This window comes from Pipistrellus kuhlii, unplaced genomic scaffold, assembly GCF_014108245.1.
Source record: "Pipistrellus kuhlii isolate mPipKuh1 unplaced genomic scaffold, mPipKuh1.p scaffold_m20_p_17, whole genome shotgun sequence".
Classification (NCBI taxonomy): Eukaryota; Metazoa; Chordata; class Mammalia; order Chiroptera; family Vespertilionidae; genus Pipistrellus; species Pipistrellus kuhlii.
In genome coordinates this window covers 27,084,576-27,090,644 of record NW_023425482.1, presented here as the reverse complement: position 1 = coordinate 27,090,644, position 6,069 = coordinate 27,084,576, and positions in this window count along the sequence as shown.

Here is a 6,069-nt window from a genome sequence, read left to right as displayed (position 1 = left end):
CCGGGCGCGGGGGCGCGGCCTCCGTCCCCCGCCCCCAGCGGGCGCGCCGCCGCCGGGCCGGGTAGGGCCGCGGCCGCAGGGCCTGGCCGCCGGCGCCCAGCATCGCCTCCTCCGCCTCCGCCTCCGCCTCCGCCCTCCTCCCTCCGCCTCCGCCCGGCGGCCCCTCCGCCTCCGCCCTCCGCTCCGGCCCCTCCGGCCCGACCCAACCGACGGCCCGGCCTCCGCGTCACCGGCGCTGACGGCGTGGAACCCGGCCGCGTGGCCCGGCCCAGGGCGCGGGGCCTGGACCTCCCGGCTTCCGGCCGGTTCTGTGCCTTAGTCCCCCTCCCCCTGTCACCCTGAGCCCCCTCCGAGCCCCCCTCCCCGTGTCACCCTGAGCCCCCTGCCCCTCTCCCCCTGTCACCCTGAGCCCCCTCCCCGTTACCCTGAGCCCCCTCCCCCTGTCACCCTGAACCCCCCTCCCCGTGTCACCCTGAGTCCCCCTGTGGGCCTAGCTGCTGCCCTGGTGGCCGGAAGAGATGGGAATAACAGGGAATAATAAGAGGATCTGACCCCAAAACAATGGAGTCTTCAGTGTGTTGCCAATAACAGGTCGTCAACTTTCTGCGGGTTTCTAGTAGCCTGGAGCAGAGTCTAAAACGAACCTGATGTAGCAGGAAATAAACGTGTTTCCTCATACACCAGGTAGGAAATGTAAAATGAATTCACTCGGTTCTTTAAATAAAGTTCAACATAAAAGGGATCGCTTGACCTGGCAATTCCACTGTAAGGAGTATTATAGCCAAAGAAATGGAAACACACATCCACATAAAACTCGTACCCTCGTGTTGATGGCAGCATTATTGTCATAGCCAAAGGGTGGGACGACCCTTATGTCCATGGAGGGATGAACCCTCAATAAGGGGTACAATGGAGTTTTATTTGGCCATAAAAGGAGTGAAGTTAATGACATGCTACAACCCGGACAAACTTGGAAACCACGTTAAGGGAAAGGGGAAAGCAGCCCAGACCAACACAATGTGGGATGTCCAGAAAGGGCTAATGTACCTGTAGATGCAGAAAGCAGATTCATGGTTGCTTAGGGATGGGGGCATGATGGAACTGTGGGGAGAGGAGAGCTAAATATGATTCCTTTATGAAGTAATGAAAATGTTCTAAAACCGTGGTGATGGTTGCACAACTCCGAATAGACTAAAAGTCATTTGATTGCAGTTTAGTGAGGTATATCTCAATAGGTGAATTATAGCTCAATAAAGCCATTACCAAAACAAACAAAAACATGCTACCAAGCAAGCGTTACTTTGGGGTTTTATTCCTCACTGTATCCTCAAGGCCTATAAATAGTACCTGGCCCACAGTTAGGTGCTCAGTATGTAGTTATTGAATCTTACAAACTTTCAAAAGGACTCAATTATCTTCAAGGCCTCTTTTATGCCTAATACTCTAATTCTAAAAATCAATTAGAAAGCAAAACGAGGATCTCTCAGGATGATTGCCGTCCACTTGGGAATTTTTGGAAAAATCCTAGTGAAGGGCCTGTAACGAACGGAGCATCACAGTTCCGCTCTTGGCAGGGAGGGTGGGCACATGGTTGCCACACACACTTTTTTTATATGAGGCTTATGTGATAGTAGACTTTAGTTCATTTGAAATGCTAAACTTTTATCTTTATTGGTAAAATAACACTTTATTTTGGGGGGAGCGAGGGGAATGATGTAATTGTCCAGGGAAGTTTTCTACTTTATCTGACTTCCATAATTTCTAAACCATCCTATCAGATGACCTATATTCAATCCAAGTCACAACACGCCACAGAGCAGTCCTGCCAATCGGGATTGCTGTTAATAGATCGCCCTTATTATATTCCACCATCTTCAGTTTCAGAGTTGCTATCCTCCCATGGAATTACTGTTTAAAAAACAAACTTCAATCTGCTTTCTGAAATGACTTTGTCGTGTTTAATAGCAACTATTTCTGATTCTGACTACGTGTAAGAACTATAGTCTAAGCTTCCTGTAAACTTTTAGAAACTTGAACGTTCTGGCTGAGACTGGTTTGGCTCAATGGATAGAGCGTCGGCTTGAGGACTGAAAGGTCCCAGGTTCGATTCTGGTCAAGGGCATGTACCTTGGTTGCGGGCATATCATCCCCAGTAGGGGGTGTGCAAGAGGCAGCTGATCGATGACTCTCATCGATGTTTCTAACTCTCTTCTCTCTCTCCCTTCCTCTCTGTACAAAATCAATAAAATATATTTTTTTAAAAAACTTGAACGTTCTGAAGATCCAATACCAGAATAGGTGACATTTGCCCACTATAGTTATTTTTTATTTGCATTTTAGAAGATGTTTAAAAGTTTTCAAGGGCATGTGTATGGTTGTAGGCTCAATCCCCTTGCAGGATGCAGCCAACTGATGATTCTCTCTCACTGATGTTTCTCTCCCCCCCCCCTTTTCTTCTCTGAAATCAATTTAAAAAATACATTTTTTTAAAAACTGCAGGAGTCAACTCTCTTCTATCAAAGAAGAAACTGAGTCCGAGTCCCCAGTGATGAAAAGACATAGCAGTTAATGTGATTGTGTGGCAACTTCTAAATGTGTCTTCAGGTTCTGTGTACAGTGTGAGCCCTTCACCGGTCTTCCTAAGAGCATTTCTCACACCCAGTGGAGAGGGAGGGGAGGGCATTATCGGTGCACCAGTAGGTCTTCAGGCCCTCGCCTTTAGGCCTGGGCCTCTTACCTAATGGCCCCGGCCACTGGCGCTGAAAAGGAAGCCTGCCATCTGAATGGCACACTAACTGCAGCCGTGCACACAGTCACAGAGTCATTGTTTTAAATTGTTTTAATTGAAATGACAACAAAATAAAAATGTAAAACAACAGTTGACCATTTTAATCGAACTTTTACTGTAATTACAAATATAAAAATATAACCAAAACTGCAGTTTCCTTTTACACATTTTCTGTATATTTATACGAGAAAACTTAATATGAGAAAAATTCTCCAAGCCCAACTATAAATGATGTCTGCACTCTAGGATGTGAACACAAAACCAAAAGCTTATAAATGTAGTGATCTTTCCCTCAACATTTCCCCTCTATGACTCTAGTCTAACAATACAGTCCATCATTAAAATACAAACTACACCTAAACTGGCTCAATCTAGACTGACTTGGGCCTTAGTCTATTGTTTTTGTCTTTTTTTTCACCAAAAAAAACCTTATAAATATAACAGGAGTTAATACTAAAGTATCTTTTATGGCTGAAGTGAAAATTATAGTAGTATGTTTCTCGTCACATATTTAATAACAAAGGGAATCAAAGTGAGTCCATTTTAACCCAAATAAGTGATAGAAACGAGTGGAATAATTACAGGAGATGAAACCTAATGTTACAGAAGATGACTTGCATTACAGTCAAAAACCACTAACCCTCTCTGGCAAAGCACATTCTCTGACACAGTCTTAGTGATGGGCACATACTGTCCCCAGCACTGTAAACTAGTGAAAACATTAAGTCTGAGGGGCTCCAATGTGAAAAGCTACACCATCATTATCTCAAATGACTGAACAAATAACTTAAAAAATAAAAAAAGTCATTAAAAACCTGGAAGCAGGAGTCACATCATTTAAGAAAGAGAATTTTTAACTGACTGCTTGCTGGCCTGCTGAATCTGGAGGGCCTCTATCTCTCACTTCTAATTAATTATGGAAGGAAAAAAATAGGCTAATTTACTTTAGCCAAACAAAATGCTCCCTTAAAGGAACTCTTAAATATCCAAAGTAATAATTGAGCCACACAATGCTAGTTACAAGGTAAGATAAAAAATCCAGACCAGCTCTGAAAAGCGCCAATTCCTAGATTATCATAAGCCATTTTAAGTATTACCTACATTTTAAAAAATCACAAGTCTTGCCCTGCCCTGTTTGGCTCAGTAGATAGAGCATCGGTCTGGGACTGAAGGGTCCTGGTCAAGAGCAGGTGCCTAGGCTGCAGGCTCCTTACCGACCTGGGCCCTGATCAGGACTCGTGCAGGAGTCACCAATCGATGTGTTTCTCTCACATCGATCAATATTTTTCTCTTTCTCTCTCTCTAAAAATCAATGGGGGGAAAATATCCTCAGGTGAGTATTCAAAAATAAAATAAAATAAAATAAATCACACATCTTGACCACTTAGAAAAAAATTCATTTTTGTTCAAATGGGTTTTCAATGCTAAATAAATATGATTTAAAACATTTGAGTAATGTTTTTCCCCCCTCAATCTTCTAATGAATAGTTCCCGGTGTCATTTAGTAGTTTTATATAAAATATATATTGTACTACTTGGATTATTCAGGAAAAATAATATGACAAATATTATAGTTATACAATACAAAAGAACATGCATTTATAAACAAACCTGAACATAGAGGGCAGTCAAAAATATGTCAGTTAATCAAGAGCTCATTTAAAAACTATGCAGTATTTAGTATGTAGAGACTTGGAATGCACAATTTAAGACTTAGTTCTTGAAGAAGTGTGGTATGTTTATTTATCCAAGACCTTACTGTTAAACAGTGTCCTTGAACCCTCTTCCAAAGCTGTAAGAATACATCATATTTAAACATCCCTATTTTCCGGTCAAGGGCATGTACCTTGGTTTCGGGCATATCCCCAGTAGGGTTGTGCAGAAGGCAGCTGATCGATGACTCTCTCTCATCGATGTTTCTAACTCTCTGTCTCTCTCCCTTCCTCTCTGTACAAAACCAATAAAATATATTTAAAAACATTAAAAAATTAAAAAATTAAAAAAATAAACATCCCTATTTCCTTCCAGAAACCATAAGAGTGCGGGGATACAACTACAACTAACCAGTTCAAATGCAGTTTGAAAAATTTATGTTTGTGTGTTATGAATATTACATTCAAACCCAGATCTCTGAGTCCAAGGTTAGTCATCCAGCTGGCTTAAGTGAAAGATTTTTCTCACCTCGACCCCAGTGTACGGATGACTGACTCAAGTACTGATACTGGAAAGCAGTGATTAAAGAAGAATTTCTAGGTCAGAGCTTAAGTTACAAAGGACATGAGTGGCCTCAAATCAGATGCCTCTTCAATTCACTCCTTTGCTGACAGCACTTTAAAAATTACGCACACACACACAAAAAGGCTACCCCTTTCCACCCACCCCAAGTGGCAAGAGCTAACGTGGTCTGGAATGTGGTCGCTTGAGGCTTTTCCCTTGGGTTCAGAAGCAATCATGGAAAGTGGGCTGGATCCAGCAGTTTCCAACTCTGCCTTGCCCAATGTTTTAGGACTCAGCTAATCGGTGAGTTCACCAATAAAGTAATTATTTAGAAATATGCTAGTGTAAACCAGAGGGCAGGACCGTTAGCCCTTGCGGGAAGAGGACCATCCACAGAACTGGGGCTTTTTCGAAGGACACTGCTCATTTTGGTCCCGGAGTGTGGAGCTCACCTACCTGAACAGTGAAGTGACCCGGTTAGTTACTATTTGATACGCAACCAGGTGAAGGTTTGACAGGACCTCAACTAAGTGAATTCGAATGTTCATAAATAAAATTGCCCAGGCACTCTTGGTCTGACTTTCTCAAGTCTAAATAGAGAAAAACATGATACAGCTTTCACATCAGAATAGCCGTAAGTTATAAGAACCAATCAACAGTTCCTCTCTATTAAAAACTTAACTTGCCGCCGAAGCCGGTTTGGCTCAGTGGTAGAGCATCGGTCTGCGGACTGAAGGGTCCCAGGTTCGATTCTGGCCAAAGGCATGTACATTGGTTGCGGGCACATCCCCAGTAGGGGGTGTGCAAGAGGCAGCTGGTCGATGTTTCTCTCCCATCGACGTTTCTAACTCTCTATCTCTCTCCCTTCCTCTCTGTAAAAAATCAATAAAATGTATTTAAAAAAAAAAAAAACTTAACTTGCCAATCTCTTTTAATACCTGTATCTTGCAAAATTTCCTTTGCATTAAGCCTACAGTAAACAAGTTTGTAATAGGCATACACAATATATTTTGACCATTAAGAAACAGCACAGCCAGCAAACTGCCTTAAGATTTGTTTTTTTA